A 20,802-nucleotide genomic window follows, 5' to 3' on the forward strand; every position below is an offset into this window, starting at 1 on the left:
CAGTTAACCCTCACTGGAAAATCCCTCAGAGATACCCCAGAGCCTTGCCTCTTCAGTAACTCCAAATCCTGTTGAGTTGATAATCAGTATTAAGTATCACAATGCAACAGTATTTTTTCCTATCTTAGAGATTAGAATCCACTTATTTTTTTATTTTGATATTATAGATATTGGTATCTCTCTTCAAGGCAAAAAAAGTGGGGACGGTAGCAACCTCCCCTCAACTCCCTTACTGGGTTTTGTACTCTCAAAACAGCTGCATAGCTCTCCTCCTCTCATTCCTTCATTAGGGTTTGGTAAGAGTGCTATGAATGTGTTAGAACGGTGTAAATGATATTTGCTATGTATGGTCTGTTTCCCCTCCCTACGCCTGCCAGAGGAGGAAGGTGTTACATCTCCAGAGACTTTTTACCAAGTCCATGTTTTAAATAAATGAAACTTGCACAGACTCCAACACACCATCTTGAGATAACCTCAGGCCCTGAAGTAAACTGACAAAGCAGAGTGAGCTCAGCCAAGTCATGCAACTGCCTTCAAAAAAGAATGGCAGGATGAAAAGCATCACCAGCGAAATAAGCAGAGGAAAAGCTGGCTCCTTCAAGTGGAAGGATCCTCACAGCAAAACAGTGAAAGTGTATTCCCCAGTTCCTGTGTCCTTCGAACTCTCCAAAGAAGCTCAGCCACTCAGCTGCTTGCTGAAGAGCCTGTTCATGACCACAGATGCCCATCACCATTTTTACACTTCCCATCTCCCCTCAACTCTTTTTCTCTTTAATTTCCTACTTACCAAAGCTCTTCTTGTTCAGTTCATCAAGACCCTTTTCTTTCTTTCTTTCTCTCTTTCTTTCTTTCCTTCTTTCTTCCTTCCTTCCTTCCTTTTTTAAATATTTGTTCTTTGTGTCTTTTGCATCAGCATCTCCATCCTATTTGTTTTCCTGTCCCTTCATATCCATCCTGTGCCCTTGCAACCCTCCCCTAAATAAAATAAAATTTTAGAAAAAAAAAAGAAAAAGAGAGAAGGAAAAAAATCAGTCTCGTCATGGAAACTAGTGTACACAGCGAGTCACGCAGTAAACCCTTTAGGCCTTTAGTTTCTGCTACACCATCGATTCTGGGTCCTCACTGGAACTCCTCTTGGTTATCCTGCTGTTGCCCTGTGTTATAGAGATCCTGCAGCTTTGGGTCTGCAGAACTGGTCCCCTTATGTGTTCCAGCAGATCGCAGATGGGGTGGGTGTTGGGGTGGGCCAACTCATAACCCTGGCTCTGGGCCTGGGTAGTTGTAGGGTTGGTCAGCCGGCCAGCTCTCCCATGAACTAACCACCAGGGTGAGCTCTTCTGCATTACCTTGGTGAGTTAACCCCTTGCAGCAATAAGCAAGGGTGGGGGCCAGTTCTCCTACCTTCATGTCCTCAGGGTTGGATCCCCCACACCTACACCGGCAGGGGCAGCTCTACCGTGTTGCCTGAGCATGGTATAGGGGTCACTCCCCTGAGTGCTGCCACTGATGAGGGGCAGGTCCAGCTTTCCTACCTGCCTTGGGCATTGATGGAGGGCATCTCCCCTGCCCATGCTGCCACATGACAGATGAGTAACGGGGACAGCTCTCCCTTGCTAAAAGCTACGGGGCTGCTCAACCCCACCTCTGCCTACAGGATTGGCTCTGTTGTGCCGCCCAGGTGAGGTGCAGGGCCCACAAAGACCCTTCTCAGTGATGGCATTCTCTTTTCTTCCTTTACCCTGAATCTTACTGTTGGACTAGCACTGAGACTGGCTTTGCTTCCTGCTCTTTCTCTATCTGGGCTGTCTCAGTAAGGCTGGGCACTGCATCTTTATCTGATGTGAAATCTGTGTTTAAAGCCTGGATTCCCGTATGTCTGGTAGCTAATAGGTTTCCAACACAATGTGTGCTTTTAATTAGACTCGCAGTCATGGCTACCCCACTAACTGCAACCCAACCTTATCTTCTCCAGTTCCCCCATGATAACAGACAGCTTATAATACCTAAAATCTGAGTGCCTAGCCAACAGTTTGTGCAAAACACATGGCAAGTCCTTTCTCTGCTCGCCATCTTTGCCTCCCGTCCTGAGGCCTGGCGATTGCCACATCCTCGGAAACAGTTCTCCCTGCTTCCGTGACTAGTTGTCCTTCTGTGTGCTGCTTCTTCAGTGGCCAGAATCACCTTTAAAATATCAACACCACACCACATTACCGCCTGACTCATCCCTCTTGAAGTAGGGGTGGGTGGAGGGTATCAACACCATACCACATTACTGCCTGACTCATCCCTCTTGAAGTAGGGGAGGGTGGAGGGAGGGTCCGTAAAAACACTCGTGCAAGCTTGAGGACCTAAGCCCAGATCCTCGAACACTCCTTAAGAAGTTGAGCATAGCCATATAAACCTGTAATTCCAGCACTGTCGGGGTGCAGGCAGGAGAAGCTCTGGGACTTATTGGTCAGCCTTCTGAACTGAAGAGTGACGAACCACAGGTTCAATGACAGACCCAATTGTCATTCTCTGATGGTTCCACATACGCACGAGCACACAATACCGCCCCCATTCCTACTACTATATGTTAGATAAATCCAGAACTGCTACTGTGGTTTATAGGGCAGTGTTAGCCATCATGACCACCGCTAACAACATGCTGTTCTTCGAGAGTGAGGCAAGGCTAGAGCCTCACCCATTTCCCACCTTCGTGTTCCTTTCCCTGCCAATGTTACCTAGTTCTAGAGATAGAAAAACCACAGGTCTAAGCAAACGTATGGTCTCTCTGCAATAAGATCCTTTCTCTTCATAGTTAAATCGACAGTTTTTCAGTAGTTCCCATTATTTCTTGAAGCCATAGAGAAATGTTTGTCCTAATTTCTTTCTCAATCTTTCTCTCTCTCTCTCTGTGTGTGTGTGTGTGTGTGTGTGTGTGTGCGCGCGCACGTGCACAGCTGTATAGATCTTTAGCTAAACCATGTTAAATTATTTGGGAAAGTTATAAAGATGATAAGCACAATGCTAAACCAGAAATGACACTTTTAAACTCCACTCTGGGTTTTCAACATCAACTTAGAAAACATTTAAAATGGGATGTAGACAAAGTCATATAAGTCTATTCATAGAGCAACCTGCATTTCTTAAGGACTAAGAGGAACATAAGTGAGAAGGTCACAGAGCTCCTGCTTGTTGAATTATTACATCAGTAAGTTCCTGGGAGGCAGAAGTCTTTGTAACTAAGTTTCCAAAGAAGTACAAGGCACAGGACTTCAAGGCTCAAAAATCTCACTGTTAATTATTCATGAAGTGGGACAAGAACCCAGACTTTTCTGTTCTGACATCCTACTTTCCTCTGCACTCAGAGAGACAGAGCTTTAAAATTAACCATTATCCACGGCCAGGGCGATGGTTCAGTGGAAAAGGTGTCAGCCATGTGAGCGTGAGGACCTTAGTTCACATCCTTAACTGCCATGTAAGAAGCTGGGTTTGGTGACACCTGCCTGAAAACTAGCACTATTGGGCACCCAGGGGTTAGAGGGCTTGCTAGCCAGCCAGCCTAGCCAGTCAGCAAGCTTTAGGTTCAGTGAAAGACCCTGACTCAGAACACACACACACACACACACACACACACACACACACACACACACACGCACGCACGCACGCATGCACGCATGCACTCAAATGAAATATATACATACATACACTACATACACATACTTACACAATTCTTTAAAATCCTCCACAGCTGGAGAGATGGCTCAGCAGTTAAGAACACTGGCAGGCAACTCTTCTTGAGTGCCAGTTTGGATTCCCAGCACCCTCATGACAGCACATAAACATCTGTAACTCCAATTTCAGGGGATCCAACACCTGACCTCAAAGGGCACCAGACACATACGTGGTGCATAGACTTCATGTAAACATAAGACCCATACATATAAAAATATGTAAAACTTAAATTAAAAGAGTTCCACAAGCCATGTTTGGTGGATCTGATTCAAGGTTAGACAAAAACCAGGAGGCTGAGGCGGGAGGATCACCATATTTCTGAGGTCAGCCTTGGCTACAGAGTGATACTCCTGTCTCAGAAAAAAATTACAGAGAAAACCTGATACTTTTAAACAATTTTCCTGTTGTTGTTTGAAGCAGTTTCTATACCAGCTGGTCTAGAATACCAAGGGCGACCTTGGACTTGGGATCCTACTGCTCCCACCTCCCCCGACCATTCCCAGTATGATGCTGGGTGTGGAAACCAGCCCTTTGGACATGCTACACCTGGTTCCTGCTGTAAACACTTGTCACATGTGTCTTGTGTCTAAAGGGAGAGGCATGAGACTGATGAGTCTAAGGGAAAGAAAGCATAGAAAAGATTGGTGACTACCCCAATTGTCATCAGAGACCATTCGTCCAACAACTGTTTGTAGCACGAAAAATAAACACCCAGAGACAGATACTGGGGTTCAAGATGAAGATCAGAAAAGCAAAGCAGCCTAGCCAGTAGCTCTTATCTCTGCCAAGCTGAAAAGGCAATCCTGTCCCCACAAATCCTCAGAGAGAATACTCTGCACAAATTCTCAGAGGCAAAATGCTCTGAGTTCCTTTCTCCACCCAGCCATATCACTCCTGTCTCTACCTCCCTATTGCTGGGATTAAAGGCGTGAGCTCTGTTACTCTTTAAACTGATTTACTCCATTTTAGCCCAGGGTGGCCTTGGACACACAGAGATCCGTCTGCCTCTGTCTCCTGAGTCCTGGGATTAAAGATGTGTGCCACCACTGCCTGGCTTCTGTGGCTAACTAGTATGGCTACTGGAATTAAAGGTGTCTATCAGCACTGCCTGACTCTATGGCTGTGGCTTGCTTTGCATTTTATTAAATCATCAATAATATATCACCACAACTGTTGGAAGCAGATGCAGAGATCCACAGCCAAGCACAGGTCAAGCTCTGGGAGTCAGTTGAAGAGCGGGAGGAGGGATTGTATGAGCCAAGGGGGTCAAGATCATGATGGGGGAACCCACAGAGACAGATGACCCAAACTTGTGGGAGCTAACGGACTCTAGACTGAAAGCTAGGAAGCCTGCATGGGAGCGACCTAGGCCTTCTGCATGTGGGCAATAGTTGTGGGACTTTGTCTAATAATGGGGCCCCCAGCAGTGGGATTAGATCCTGTCCCTGGCACATGAACCTGCTTTTGGGAACCTATTCCCCGTGCTGGGATGCCTTGCCCAGCCTTGATGCAGGTGGAGGAGCTTTCTCCTGCCTCAACTTGATATGCTATGCTTTGTTGACCCCCATGTGAGGCTGACTCCTTGCTGAGGAGGAGTAGGGTTTGGTGGGGGTGGGGGTAGATGGAAGGTGGGGGGAAGGGAACAGGAGGAGAGGAGGGAGAGGAAACTGTGGTTGATATGTAAAATAAATGAAAAACTTTAATGGAAGGAAAGAAGAAAGAAAATGGCTTTTGGAGTCACCTATTCTCTCTCGTTCTCTCCCATCCTTGCCTCCTGTCAGAGTGAGTCTTTGCTGAGCTCTGGTGAACTCTTGACCTTGATGAGCACATCTGCAGTTTGGCATGGATGTTTGAGGGACTTTGGGTGTTTTGGATGCTGATGTGTCTGAGAGAAAACTGTTGTAACTTGGAGGATGGGGGGGTGGGTGGGTAACTGACCATTCCAGAAAGCGGCTCAGGCTGGGAGTCTAGGCTGCGTTGTCTCCCAGCTGTGCTGGGGAAGTGTGAACAACTTGTCAGAAGGGCTGCCTCATCCCTTCTCTCCAGACAGTGCCCTCTGCACAAACCATCACTTTTCATTTTCCCTTTGGACAGGAGTGACGGAGCTGAGGGCTTATCGCCCACGGAGAAGCACAGTGGAGAGTCTGGGCTGGCCTTGCTGTTGCCCTGGACAAGAGACTCGGGCCAGGGCCTGAGGAACGTGAGGAGAAAGCTGACAGAATACATACATTCACGGCTCTGGCCTGGAGGTTGTGGGCTTACCAGTATGTAACGCGGGGAAAGATGCCATTTCTGGAGTCATAGCTCTTTCCAGGAGAGCAAATTAAATGCCATTATTTTGTCCTGGGAGCAGTGCAGCATTTCTTGGTAAATTTCCAAAGCATTTTCGTTTAGCATGTTGGAGCTGTCGTATGTGTGATTGGGGCTATCGGGAAAAGAACAGAAACAACGTGACAATGCTCGGGGAGTGGGGTCATGGCTCAGTTGTAAAGTGCAGGCCACACAAGCACGGGGACCTGAATTCAGTCTCCAGCACCCATGTGACAAGAAAAGCTGGGCGTGGTGGCACACGCCTGTAGTAGCAGCTCCAGGGAGGCAGAGACAGGCAGATCTTAGGGCTGGCTGACCAGCTGCTTTAGCCAACCTGGTGAGTTCCTGTCCAGTGAAAGACCATCTCAGAAAGCCAAAGTGGAGATCGGGTGAGGCGTGGCCTCCACTCATGCCAACACAAGTATTCTGCATACAAAGGGATTTTTTTTTTAATGCTTGGAAATAAATGCTGAAAGCCTGACTGCAGAGGATCGTCAACTTTAATGTTGTGTCTCCAGTCAGCTATTGAGTGGCGACACGTGCATAGCACTGTTTGTGTCAGACATTGCAGCAGACACACCCTGTATCTTCCCTCCGATGGCAGAACCCCCTGGCCATGGTGGATGATGAAATATTTGGAGGCTTGCTCTCCCAGATATGATCATTATATATGATATAATTATGATCCATGACGGGAAAGCCTGATAGGTGTTTCCAAGACCGGTTTTTCTGAATGATTAAGAGATGCAATGGGGAAGGGCTGGAGGGACAGTCCAGCAGCTAAGAGTCATCCATGTACAATCACTAGAGCTGGACGCCAGGGTGTCCCTCCCACATCACAAGAGGTGCATTAGCACGTGCATGTAACCCCGTGGGGACAGGGCTGCCGGGGCTTGCTGACTTCTAGTCTAACCCAGAGAACCAGAGCCCTAGGTTCGGGAAGAGTTCACCTCAAAGGAATAAGCAGCAAGTCATAGAAAAGCACACCTGGGGCTGGAGAGATAGCTTAGAGGTTAAGAGCACTGGGCTGTTCTTCCAGAGGTCCTGAGTTCAATTCCCAGCAACCACATGATAGCTCACAACCATCTGAAATGAGATCTGGTGCCCTCTTTTGTCTTGCAGGGATATATGCAGGCAGAATACTGTATACAGGATAAATAAATCTTAAAAAAAAAAAAAAGAAAAGCACACCTGATGTCCTTTTCCGGCCTCTAGGAAGGTACTGACAGACAGACAGACAGACAAGCAGACACACACATACACACACACACATGCACACATACACACAAACACACAGACACACACACATACACACACACAGACACACACACACAGACACACACACCTTTTTAAAGGGATACGTGTACACCTTTTTGGTTTTATAATGAAGCTTCATGCAAGTAGAAACTATTTCCATTTGGTTCTGTTCCCTACGTACTACAGTGTCAGGTACTTAGGAGTTTCCCATGGCCTCATCTTAATTAAGTTTACCCTAATCACGAAATGGTTGGATGCAAATAATTTTGAGTGTAGGTCAGAGAATGGAGCTTGCCACTAGTTAGCCACAGAGGTCTGTACAGACAGACAGGAAGTGAGATGGCTGGGTGGAAACAGGAAGTGCGACAGCTGGGCAGAGAGAGGATACAAGTGGACAGAAATGCTCTCGTTCTCTCTTGCCTGCTGAGACCCTAGGAGGTGAGATGTGGCTGTGGCTTGTTCCTTCATCTCTCTGATCTCTCAGCGTTTTCCTCTACATCTGACTCCAGGTTTTTATTATTTACAAATTAAGAACTCCGTTTACATTGGAGTACTGTGATGTTCGGAGTACAGCATCCATTTTTTCCTCCTTGCAGTCACCCAGGCAATAGAAGCATTGTGCTGTCCGATTTCCGTTAGTTGACTGCAGGATGCTGTTAGTCAGGACCAATGACTAGAAGCAACCTAGGTTCCATCCAGGCTAGAGAATAAACTTTCTGGTATGGGATCTCAGAACCTGATCCTCTCTGCTGTGAACCCAGGGACTAGGGCCCCCTGCTGGTTTGTAAGCAGCTCTGAACACCTGTTCTAGGAGTGTACAAAGTAGGAAATCCCGTAGTCTGTTTCTCCCAAGGAAGGTCTTTCTGCCTGCCCACATCATACTGGTAGTTCATTTCTCCAAATATGGGTCACTCCGTCTTTTTTACACTGTAGCTTCAGGGCTGGGCGATGGCTCAGTTGGTAAAGTGGTGGCTGCATGGGCATAAGAGTCTGAGTTCGGATCCCCAGCATTCATGGAATAGGTGGCCCAGCAGCGCATCTATAACCTCAGCACCAGAGTCGGGGAGGTGGAGACAGGATGCCTAGGCAGAATGGAAATGGCAAGCTCCAGGTTCAATGAATGCCCCTTTCTCAAAACACTAAGGTGGGTAGCAATAGAGGCAGACGCCTAATGTCAACCTTGGGCCTCTACATGCAACACACACACACACACACACACACACACACACACACACACACACACACAGAGGATATAATTCAATTTTAACCCTTTAACAATATAATTTAGTGGGTTTTTTTAGTCTACTGACAGAATTGTGTAACTGCCATCACGATCTTATTTTAGAACACTTTTGTCTCCTCAAAAACAAACCCTGTGCCCAATTAGTGTTCACAAACCTGTGCCCTCAGTTCCTGGAGGTCATAGATTACTTTCTGCCAACCTGGATGTGCTTATTCAGAACATTCCATGTAAAGTAATCTCCTTACATTTTACAACTGGTTTCCCTAGCATATCTTCAAGATCCACCCATAGTGTCCCTAACTAATATCTGAATTGCCTGTGTCTTTAAACTCCATGACTTGTGGGGCATGAATGTTTGTGTGCATGTGTTTGTATGTGGTTTTTAACTGTGGGTATTCTATCTTGAAATGGCATGTGGGACATCAACAGTCTATTCTATTTCTTCTTCATAGCTTATCTTATAGTCTGTGATGACGAGATAATTGGACTATATACCTGTAGGAGTTATGTGTAACTCCTATTTTAAAAAATATCTATAATTTGGGCTTACCCCAAATTTGTCTTGCAGTTAGAGAAAAGATGTGCAGATCTTTATGTCTGAGCTACAGCCAAGGTGCTTTCCAGAGTCATCTGTGTCTTAGTCCCTTTGCAGATTTTGTCACCTACCTGCATGTCTAACTCTGGTCCCCTTCCATTTTCAAGGTCATGGGAACTCTTACTCTAACCCTTCTGCCTTCTTTCACATTCCAAGGACCTTGTGGTTACTCTGGGCCCACCTAAAGAATCTAGCATAATCTCTTTAAGTTAAGGTCATCTGGCTACCTGCTCTAAGTTCAAACTCCACCTTATCATTCACCACAGCAGATTATTTGCAGGTTCTGGTACAGGCAGCCTCAGAAAGGCATCTTTCTGCCTGGAACAGTAACTTGGATGCCTTGGAATCTCTCCTTAAAAAAGTCCCCTCCTCAAGGTACACCAGTTAGTTGACTTGAAAAATAGAAGCTCGTCATTCTCCTCCTAAGAAAAGGCAGGCAAACAAAGAACGCATTAGTAGGTGCTTTAAAGAATCTGCCTGTCCAGAGTGTGAGCAATACAGACACTGGGGAAGTTTGACAGTTTCTTACAGAACTAAATTCATATGCTTCTCATATGCTTCCAAGATCACACTCCTTAGTATTTACCTACATAAGCTGAAAACATGTCTGCACACCTGCACACCCACCTGTTCAGTAGGTAACATGTCTGCATGCCTGCACACAGGACTCATTATCAGGGAGGGGCATTTAAGGTGGTCTCCCCACTATTGATTAGTTTGCCACTTGGTGTCATCCTTGTAGATCTCTGGAAATCTCATTAATGCCAGATCTCTCCTCAAACCTAAAATGACTCTCTCTATTATAGTATCTCTCATCCTGCTCTCCTCTATTCTTCCCCCAACTCAACCTTCCTGCCACCCCATGTCCTCTTCTTCTCCCCCTCCTCCCATGCTCCCAATCTGCTCAGGAGATCTTGCCTCATTCCCCTTTCTGGGGTACCATGCATATCTCTCTATTTGAATTCTTCCTGTTTCCCAGACTCTCTGTCAGTGGAAGTGCAGACTGGCACTCCCCTGATCCATGTCTAAAATCCATATATGAGTGAGTACATACCATGTTTATCTTTCACATTATTTTAAGGGAGGTGTAGACAGAATTTCTGCCTGGTCCCATAGCCACTTTGCCCCAAATAAACACACAGAGACTTACATTATTTATAAAGTGTTTGGCTGATGGCTCAGGCTTCTTACTGGCTAGCTTTCTCTTAATTATTAACCCATAACTATTAATCTATGTATTTCTACATGACCTTATTTTCCCAGAGAAGGCCCCAGCATGTTACTCCTTCAGGGACTACATGGTGTCTCTCTGCATCCTCTCCCCAGAATTCTCCTTGTCTCCTGGCCCTACCTATACTTCCTGCCTGGCTGCTGGCTAACCAGTGTTCTATTCATCAACCAATAAGAGAAACGTATATACAGAAGGACATCCCCCATCCGGGAGGGAATTCTCTGGTTGCTGCACACTGTGAGTCACACTGTAGGCCAGCTGCCCTTCCAGATTCCCATTGGTTCTCCTGTCTACCTCACAAGTATTGGGCTAACACATGCTTGCCACCACACCCAGCTCTTCATGTGAGTTCCAGGAACTGGACTCAAGTCATTAGGCTTACGTGGCAAACCCAAACCACTGAGCCATTTTTTCTGCCCCCCTTATGACTTTTTTTGGGGGGGTTATACGAGACAGGGTTTCTCTGTATTGTTTTGGAGGCTGTCAGTCCAGCCTGGCCTCGAACTCACAGAGATCCACCTGCCTCTGCCTCCCGAGTGCTGGGATTAAAGGTGTGCGTCACCACCTCCCGGCAGCCCCCTAATGACTTTTAAATGAGAGTTTTTCCCAAGTTAGAGTTTGAGCCAGCTGGTGTACAGAGCTAGTTCCAGGGATACACGGAGAAACCCTGCCTGGAAAACCAAAACAATAAAAAATAAATAAAGTCACATCATTTTGTTGAAAATAGATAATCATATACGTGGATTGAGCCTCCTTCAGGAAGACAAATATTACCTTTTCCCTCAGTCTTGGTTCCTAGATTTTTATATAGTCACATGAGATCACACATGTATATGTACGTAGAAGTGTAACTGTCTCAGGAGGGTGGAGAAAGTAGGTTGGGGGAGGGGCAGGGAACGTACTCAACCTATAATATATACCTATAAGAAAATTCTGAAAGTAAGTTTTGAGAAATCTAAGAAAAAATTCTGCATCTTGTAGCTTATATAGACAGCTGGAATGTGGAGAAGTTCTGTCAGACAGGAGCCTTTGCTCAAGTAGCCTCATGATGAGTTATTTTAGCACTTCCCAAGCCCTCCTCAGACCCCTAGGGCTTCACTCCTTCTGAAAGAAGCAGCGTGCTCCCCCACCCCCGGGGAGATCCCTGAAATAGACATCCCAGCCTCGCTGCTATCATTTCCTCTTCTTCTGTGGGGACTCAGGGCGGGTCAGACTCACTCATCGTTATCACTTCAGCTCAAAAGTTATGAGAATTCAAGTCAATCAACCCAGAAAGTGAGCTTGTTTAATTGCAGGCAGAATTCTAGGCTGCGTCTTCTGGTCCCAGGCCATACGTGGTCAGGTCTTACAGAAGGTTCAGAAAGCGAATGTAGAACAAATCTAAAAGCCAGCTCACGGTGGGCATCTTTGCTTTAGTACACATCTTATGGCTTTCTTCTCCTTTTCCCGGGAAGGCTGGCCACGAGGCGCTGGTGCTCCAAAGCCAGAGTCTTAGCTTAGTCCGAATGCCTCCTCTTAGCCACCCTCCTCGCCCACGGTTGGAAGCGCTGGGGAGTCCTGCCCGTGCTTTTTCACCATTTTGAAATCTATCGAGCAAACTTCAGAGCACTTATTTCGTGAGTTGGCGCAGACACACAATGTAGAAATATCTCACCTCAGAAGATCCATTTGCCGAGGATTTCTGTGAAAGGAGGGTGCTACCTCTCTGCTTCTTTGTTTTTCTATCACTTCCTCTTCTTGTAAGTTCTCATCCTTTAATGTAGTTTCTCATGTAGGTGCTAGAAAGTGAAATGGGAGACAGCGGATCCAAGCAATCCCCTGTGTATTTAATTATGAACTCTGGGGGGATCCGGTTCTGACCATTTGATACAGCACTGTGCACCAGATTTCTGAATTACGAAGCTGTCCCTCCTTCTTTGCCACTAAGTGTTGAAGGGAGGAACTGCGATGTGCCCTGGTAGTTCTGTACCTCAGCAAAAGTTCACATGCTCACTTGCTGTTCACCAGTCATTCTTGCCCGGATCAAACATGGTAAAACTCACCTCTTCTGCCCTTTAGATGATGCCTTAAGAAGTATAAGATTGTCTGGGGAGATGGCTCAGTGAGCCGAGCATTGGTCACACAAGTGTGAGGACCTGAGTTCAGAGCCCCAGAACCCACAGAGAGCCAGACACTGTCGTATGCCTGGTGTCCCTGTGGTGAGATCAGAGGCGGAGACAGAGTACCTGGAAGTCCACAGGACAGCTGTCTGAGACACGACGAGTGGACGTTGAGGACATTGTGACACATGCACCTGCACATACACAAAAGAAACACCAAACATCTAATCCGCCGTGTTCCTGTCAGGCACACATACGTCACTAAAAGCTAGTAATGAGAAATCAGATAAGCCAGGACCAAGGGGGCTCCACAAAGAAAGGATTTGCATCTTTTTTATGTTTGTGCTTATTTTTATTTTTAATTTATTTGTTCATTCATTCATTTATTCACTTATTTATTTGATTTTTTTTTAGATAAGGTTTCTCTGTGTAGACCTGACTAACCTGGAATTCTCTCTGTAGACCAGCCTGGCCTCAACCTCAGAGATCTGCCTGCCTCTGCCTCCCGAGTGCTGGGGTTAAAGGCTTGTACCGCCACTACCCAGATGCCAGATGGCTTGTGATCTTTAAAAAAATTCTAGTGTCGCAGAAGAAAGGAAAGCTTAACAAATGGTCAGAGACTGTTAAAGCCCTGAAGATATGACAGCTAAATATAATAGATGATTTTGGAAAATTTTGCCAAAAATGACCCCATTGGGATATTTGGCAAAATCAGCACATCCTTGACAATACTTATGAGTATGGACAAGTATTGGAGTGACGCTGGCAATTTATTCTTGAATGGCTCAGAAAATGCCCACATGTAAGTGAACCGAGTGATTAAGCAAAGGGGGCATATTTAGTAGTTGAAGTGGGTGAATGTATATACGTATATAATGGATTTGTGGAGTTATTTGTAACAGTTTGGCAACTTTCTTCTAAGTTTTTTTTCCTGCAGTTAAAAGCCAGGCGCAATGGCACAGGAAGCTGAAACAGAAGAATTTTGAATTTGTAACTAGTTTGGATTACATAGTGAGACCACATCAAAACAAGCAAAAACCCATACAAAAAAATCATTTAAACTGTCTCTCTGCATAAAATGCATCTACATTTTACGACCTCAGGTCTTTATGATTATTTTTGATGCAGCAAAGCTTCCTTAACTAAAACATACTGTACTTCCTGACTGCAAGAATAGTGTTTCTATATGTATGTCCAAACGACAGAGAAGCCATTATTTCTAAAGCATCATCAGTGAGCTGTCAGGGATTAGTGTCATATAAGGGATCCCAGAGTTAGCAGCACCATCAGACCTTTGGAGACCTGCAGCAACTCATAGAGCCTCCAGAAATCCAGACATCTATGCATTCCTGCAGAAGCCTGCGGGCGTTGATCTGTGACCTATAGACTGGTGTTCTCAAGGCCCAGCTTCTGTCTGTCACTACTCCCTTCCGTAATGTGTGTCCCCCATTCCGTGTCTTGCACTCAATTCTTCCCAAAAGAGAGTCTTGATGGGTTTACTCATCCACCATCTAATGTTGAGCACTGTGACTAGGCACAGTGTTCACACCAGTTCCCGTCATAGACCACTGGACTCAGCTCCTGATCTGATTCACAGAAGAGTCAACCAAACTTCCGATCTGTGGCAGCCTGAGTAATGGAAGACATTTATGCTGCATCTTGTCTGATGGCTACCGTCTGGGCGCCACATCCATAGAACACAAAGAAGGGAGATCCACGAGAGAGAGAGAGAGAGAGAGAGAGAGAGAGAGAGAGAGAGAGAGAGAGAGAGAGAGAGAGAGAGAGAGAGAGAGTGCCCACCCATGATCACTTTCTTTGTCCCAGTCTTTGGAGAATTGGCTGGGATCTGACTCAGTTGATCCTTCCTTATGTAAGCCATAGAGGGCGAGTCGGTGGCTAATGGCAATTTGTGACATGAAGCAATGGAATTTGGTGGTGGTCCACTTGACAATCCCTAACGCCTTCACCTGAAGCTTGTTCTCTTCACTGGTGAAATGAAGATGGCAATAGCAGCTTCTTGGAGAGTTCGCAGGTCTTGCACTGGGAAGCACCACAGCAGCTTCCCACAGCTTGCAAATGGGTGAGAATGCCCCTGTGCAACCCCAGGGCCTTCCTCTGCATTCTAGGGTGTGATTATACTAAACCCATGTGCAATAAAGGAAGAGGCTAATGTAGGAAATGCAGGGAAGAAAAAAGGAGGCAGTCCACCAGAGCTCAGGGTACTCCTCCCTGTGCTGTGGGTCCTCCTCGAAACTCTACAGAGCTCAGGGAACTCCTTCCTGTGCTGTGGGGCCTCCTCGCAACTCTGTTTCCTACAGCTTGCTGAGGAGCCATAGTCATTTTGACTTTTTGAGGCAGGCTCTCACTCTAGAGCCTCGCCTGTCCACAGCTTGTAGGAATCCTCCACCATTGCTCTTTTGAATGTTGACATTGCAAGTGTGAGCCCCATACCCGGCTAAGATTCACCGAAAAGAAAAACTCTCTCGGACATGCATGACAGAAGAATGACTTCTTTGTCTATCTGGTACTATGCTGTCTTCCACACCAACAAAAGTTCCTGACACAAAGTAGGACCTCAGTAACTATTTGTTGAAGGAGTCAAAAGGTGGATATTCACTTTGAAGTGCAGTACACATCCGTCTTTAAACAGAGAAGGCGGGGGCTGGAGGAGTGCTTCAGTGGTTAAGGCCCTTGATGCACGGAGTCAGGGCCTGAGTTCAGATCCCCAGCACCCATCCAAATGCCAGGTGTGCCCCGAAGAATTGACCAGCCGTATGTTCAGCCTGGGACCCTGCCTCAGTGAACAAAGTAGAAAGCGGTCAATGAAGACACATGGTGTCAGCCTTTGGCCTACACACACACACACACACATACACACACACATACACACACACACATACACACACATACATACACACAAATACACACGTGTGCGTGCACACACACACGTGCATGTAGGCACGTACATATGCAGAAAAGTGAATTTGTTTGATTGAAACATTATTATCATAGGTAATTATATGCTAGCGATACCTCCTTGGCCAGAAAATAAATAGTTCATAGCCTATCATTTCATCTTGAATTCCTAAATAAAATTATTTTATTTAAAATAAATAAATAAATAGATCAATCAATTGATAAATAAATAAATAAATAAATAAAATAACTTGATCACAGAACATCTGTAGTGGCCACCAATATTTTCAATTGATAAAAGTGTAGCATAGGTAACATAACCAATGCTCTCATCCGGATTTTGTGCCTATTACCGGTAGGTATCAGTTTGAACAGTGTCAGTCTAGCTTGAAAACCTGCCAGGTTTATTAACACCACAATTAACAGACTTTTTAATTAAGTTGCTGATTCTGTTGATAATGTAGATGACTGTTGTTTCTCAAAAGACTTGTATAAGCATTTCTTTTGTTGAATTTTTTATAACTTTTATTCTGTAAATTACAGGTGTAGAGTGGGGAACATTTTAACAGATATGTAAGAATACAAGCAGAATTTTAAATCACTGTTTATTGCTCTAAAAATAAAAATGATTTGTCCTTAAAGACCTAAGTATTGCTTGTCAGGAATTTTGAATATGCCATTGTGGTCAGTTAAGATGTATTTTTTCATGTGTACAGGTTGATCCTTCTATAATCCTGGCTCTTGAACTAACGGTTGACAAAATCTCCAATCGTGTTTGTGATATAGCTTTCCCAGGGCCGGAAATGAAGATTACATTTCCCATGCTGCTTTATGCTTGTAAGGATTGTGACTTCCACGTTTCTATGACATGGCACGCCACCCAGCAGTCTTTGTTCTGGATCTACAACATCAGAAGTACTCACATCCATGAAAACTGAACATGGCATGACACTCTAGTGTAATGACCGTGTTCAGATAAAACACACAGAGCTGTTTTCTGCAGAGGAGGGGGCAGTCCTGAAGTGATGAGGGCTTGCGCAGTAGAGCCGCGCTGTCCAAAGGATAGTGCTTACCCACGCTCCGCTGCCACTCTATTCGTAGCTCTGGTTGGCAGTGCTCTGCTGTGTGTCTAACACACCTGAGGTGCTTCCCATGCTGATCGTGTGACTCAGATCTTCACTCCTAAAGCTGGGTTATTTTGTACCATGAACCGGAGAAATTGTCATGATCCTTCCTTGTTTCTGCTCTCTCCTCCCCTCGCTGCCTTTTGATTTCTTTCATCCGTTTGGGCTTGGTGTTTGAACCCAGGATCAAACGCTGTACCATTGCGTTGTCCCTCCCACCTCCTGGTTTTCTGCTTACTGTATCTGATACAGTTTCCCGTAGCAAACTGGTCCTTTTTATCCATCTTGCTTGGGGTGTGACAGTCAATATTGACTGTCAACTTGACAAGGAAGTAGACTGACCTAGAAGGCAAACCTCTGTGTGTGCCTGTGAGCAAGTCCCTACATTGCATTGAGATGTGAAGACTTCCCCTAAATGTGTGCAGCATTCCATGGGATGGGACCCAGGACTGGCTAAAAAGACAAAGGTTCTCATCACTGCCTGCTTCTTGACTGTGGGTGCATTGTGACAGCAGCTCTTGCCTTGGCCCAGGCCTTCCCCACCATCGTGGACCGCACCCTCAAACTGTTAGCCAAAACAAACACACCCTTCCTTTCTTCCTTCCTTCCTTCCTTCCTTCCTTCCTTCCTTCCTTCCTTCCTTCCTCCCTCCCTCCCTCCCTCCCTTCCTTCCTTCCTTCCTTCTTTACTTCCTCTCTGATATTGCATTTCACAGGCATTTTGTCATAGCATTGAGAACAGCAGCTAACACAGAAGGTGTGAATTCCTTTAGAGGAGAAATGTGTAGGATTTTAAGGGAATAGTCTCTTCCCATAAGATGCAAGTCAACTCTGCCATTGTTGATCACCAAACAGTTTCCACAATTTCCCTCAGCTTCTGTGCTTGTCTTGGTTCTGTGTCTTTGTGGACATGAATCTGTTGACCCTCATTCTGAAGCTGAGACTCCATGGTCTACTTTGGTCAACAAAAATGTGCCACCGAGGTTCAATGGTTACTTGTTATGAGGCCCTACTGTGGCAATAGCCAGCTAACCCAGCCCTTAACTTGCTCTGCTGGCTATAGAGATTCTTAGAGAACAGCCAATCAGGAAAATAGTAGGAAGTTTCCGTGTGCCTGACATTGGGTCTGGCCACAGTAGGTGCTCCACAGATAGTTGTTTACTGATCGAGGCAGCAGCTCCAGCCAATCAGAGTAGATGCTCAAAATAAATGACGTCTAACAGGTTTTTGCCAGTGGTTCTCTGGTAGTTTTAGAAACGCACACATACACATGCACATGTACACACTCTCACACACACATATACATGCATGCACACACATACATGCACATGTACACATACACACACAAAGATGAGGCTGAGTATGGTCGTATATTCCCATAGCCCTAGCGTATTGGGAGGTAGAAGTGGGAGGACAAATGTTAAGTCCAAGGTCATTCTGGTCTACATAGCTAGTTCCAGTCTAGCCAGGGCTGCAGAGTGGGACCCTATTCCAGTAAACAAACAGAGAGGGAGGAAAAGAGGGGGAGAAAAGAGGAGGAAGACAAAAGGGAGGAGGAAGAGGATAGGAAAAGGTAGAATTAGTTTTGACAGACAATGCACACTTTTCATCCATTCATTTATTTATTCATTATTTTATCCAAACCAATTAATTTCTTACCATATGTCAGGTACTTTGATAAGACTTGGAGATATTAAGTAAACTAGCCACTTAAGAGCAAAACAGAAAATAATTCATATTAAGTATATTGACACAATTATATATTAGTAAATACCAAGTAGTTTACAGAACTTAGATGTTGGACTTTATTATCATTAGTCATTATTTGTTCCTCGGTGCATAAACAGATACTGACTGAGTATAGTCAGATTTCAAGGAAGCCTCTGCAAGGAAACCGGACTCCCTGTTCAACTACTTCCTCTGCTGTTTCCAAACAAAGCCAGGTCAGGCAAAGCACCAGGATCTCCACAGACAGCTTTGCTTTGGTGGTTTGGGGGACCATTGTAGACACTCTGGGTCGGTGCACTTTAGAGACCAAAGCTTATCTGTTTTCTTAGCTTTTTTGTCATGCTCCTGCCTTCTCAGTTTTTGTTTTTTGTTTTGTTTTTTGTTTTGTTTCTGCCAGTCCCTGAGAAGACAAGGGCAGAACTGACCTCCGCTTTCAGCTCTGTCACCGTGGGGCTCTTGTGGGCAGACTGGCATCTGCAGGCACATCGTTAGCGAGCTGGCAGCCCTCATGCCCTGTGCAGGTTGCAGTCAGACCTGCCTTCTAAGGCAGCCTCTTTCTGGTTGATTAACTTTAATGTAATTTTAATTAAAAACCACAGTGTCAAAGGGTTTAGCTACTCGAGAAATGAGCACAGACTGCGGCCCAGTGGCAGCAGTCACTTGGAAAATGGAAATGCGTCCTGACACTGTTGTGTGGGGGCCAGATAAACAGGGTCGCTGCAGCACTGGGCTCCACGCGGTGAGGACACAGAGGAGCGTCAGTGGCAAGGGCCTCCTTGTACTTGGAGGTTCCAGGGTACCCATTTCAGGTGTCATCCACAATTCTGAGACCTGTCTCTGGCCTGGCACACAATCATACCCTGTGCAGCGGCAGGCTGTGAGAGCCCTGATCCGTTGGCACTTGGGACTCAACGTCGTCACACAAATCTGGGTTAGAGATGAATCAGATCTGAACCAGGGAAAAAACAACGACTAAAGACCAGTCACACTTTAGTATTTATTCAACCATTAAACCTTCCTGGTTTTCTCACCATCTTTTATGGAGATGGAGTCATTTGCATATCAGAAACACGCTTTCCTTCCAAAAATACACTTCCACTGGGATGCAACTCTTTTACAGATGGCCTGAGGAAATGAATGCCATCTTCCAATGGTGTCCTTGCACATTGAGGAGGTGGTCTTGCGGATACGGTTAGCCACGTGACATGACGACTAAAAATAGGTTACATTCCGTTACCTGCTTATGCCTTGAAACGCAATCACTTTTCACATTTCCACTAGGCCTGCGATACTGGGTTTCAATTCCCTTTGTCCTGTCGCTGCTAAACTGCTCCCAAGGAAAAACTGAAGGGTAGTACTGCGTGGGCGAGGCAGTTATTAATGCCAGTGGAGTGTCTCTTAGTCAGTGCTGAAATGCCCTTTAGTGTCCCTCAATGTAGTTAATTTTTAGGGCACAAGTCTCAGGAGAACACCTAGTGACGTCAATTCTTCAGAGGAGAGTTTCCTGCACCAGGTCTGTGGTTGCGCGGAGGCTGCTTTGCTGACAGATGGGGCCGGTACCCGTGGGCCTGGGGCCATGTGAACAGAAGGGGCCCCTGGACCCTGACAGAGAGGATAGACAGAACCGTGGGGGAGAGTTTAGGGCAGTGTGCAGGGAGGGAGAGAGGAGGCATGGAGGGCTTCTACATCAAGTCCAGCAGAGAGGAAGAAAATCAAAAACAAGCAGATGGGTAGACCAGGAGAGGTGATTTGAATTGTGTAACTTGCTTAAGAGACTAATAAAAAAAGCAGTCTCTGGGGAGAGGCCTTCGCTGCAGGCAATTTTGGAAAATTGGAAATTTAGCTAAGGTGGCCAAAGGGGGGAACTCTGGGAAGAATAAACAGGGAAGTACACAAATGAGCAGAGGGGGTTTGCTTAGGAGGAGGGGTCCCTGCAGCCGCTGTACACATTCAGGTGGCCCAATTCAACTGCCTTTTCTAATAGAATAAAGGCAATGTTGGATTTTCCCCCCCTTTGGTCATCAGTTAGGGAGAATAATTAATCAAAATGGTCTGGAGAATGGCCTAATGCATTGAGAGGGTCCTTGTGATGCAACTGTCTTTCCTTTCTTTGTCATTATCTGTGGTGCTGGAGGTGAAACTCAGGGCCTTTATAACAATTTAATCCTGTGTGTGTGTGTGTGTGTGTGTGCGCGTGTGTGTGTGTTAAAAAGGAAGGAACCCAGGACTTGGTGCATATTAGGCAGGTACTCTGCCACTGCGTTCCCAGATCTACTATGCTGGAAGTTTAATCCATTATTTTATTTGCTTATTTATTTATGGAGATAAGGACTCATGTAACCCAGGCTGGCCTCAAACGCACTGTGTGGCCAAGGATGACACTGGACTTCTCATCCTCCTGCTTCCGTCTCCTGAGTTCTGGGATTACAAATTTTTACCACAATATCCCATACTTGCAGTGCTCCAGATTAAACCCAGAGCCTTGAACTCTACCAAATTATTTCCAGCTTATAAAAGTATTTAAGAAGAAAATTAAAATAAAAATATCCACCAGTGGACAATCTGAAAAGTTGAACCGGAAGC

This window comes from Mesocricetus auratus, unplaced genomic scaffold (genome assembly GCF_017639785.1).
Source record: "Mesocricetus auratus isolate SY011 unplaced genomic scaffold, BCM_Maur_2.0 Super-Scaffold_100691, whole genome shotgun sequence".
Taxonomy (NCBI): Eukaryota; Metazoa; Chordata; class Mammalia; order Rodentia; family Cricetidae; genus Mesocricetus; species Mesocricetus auratus.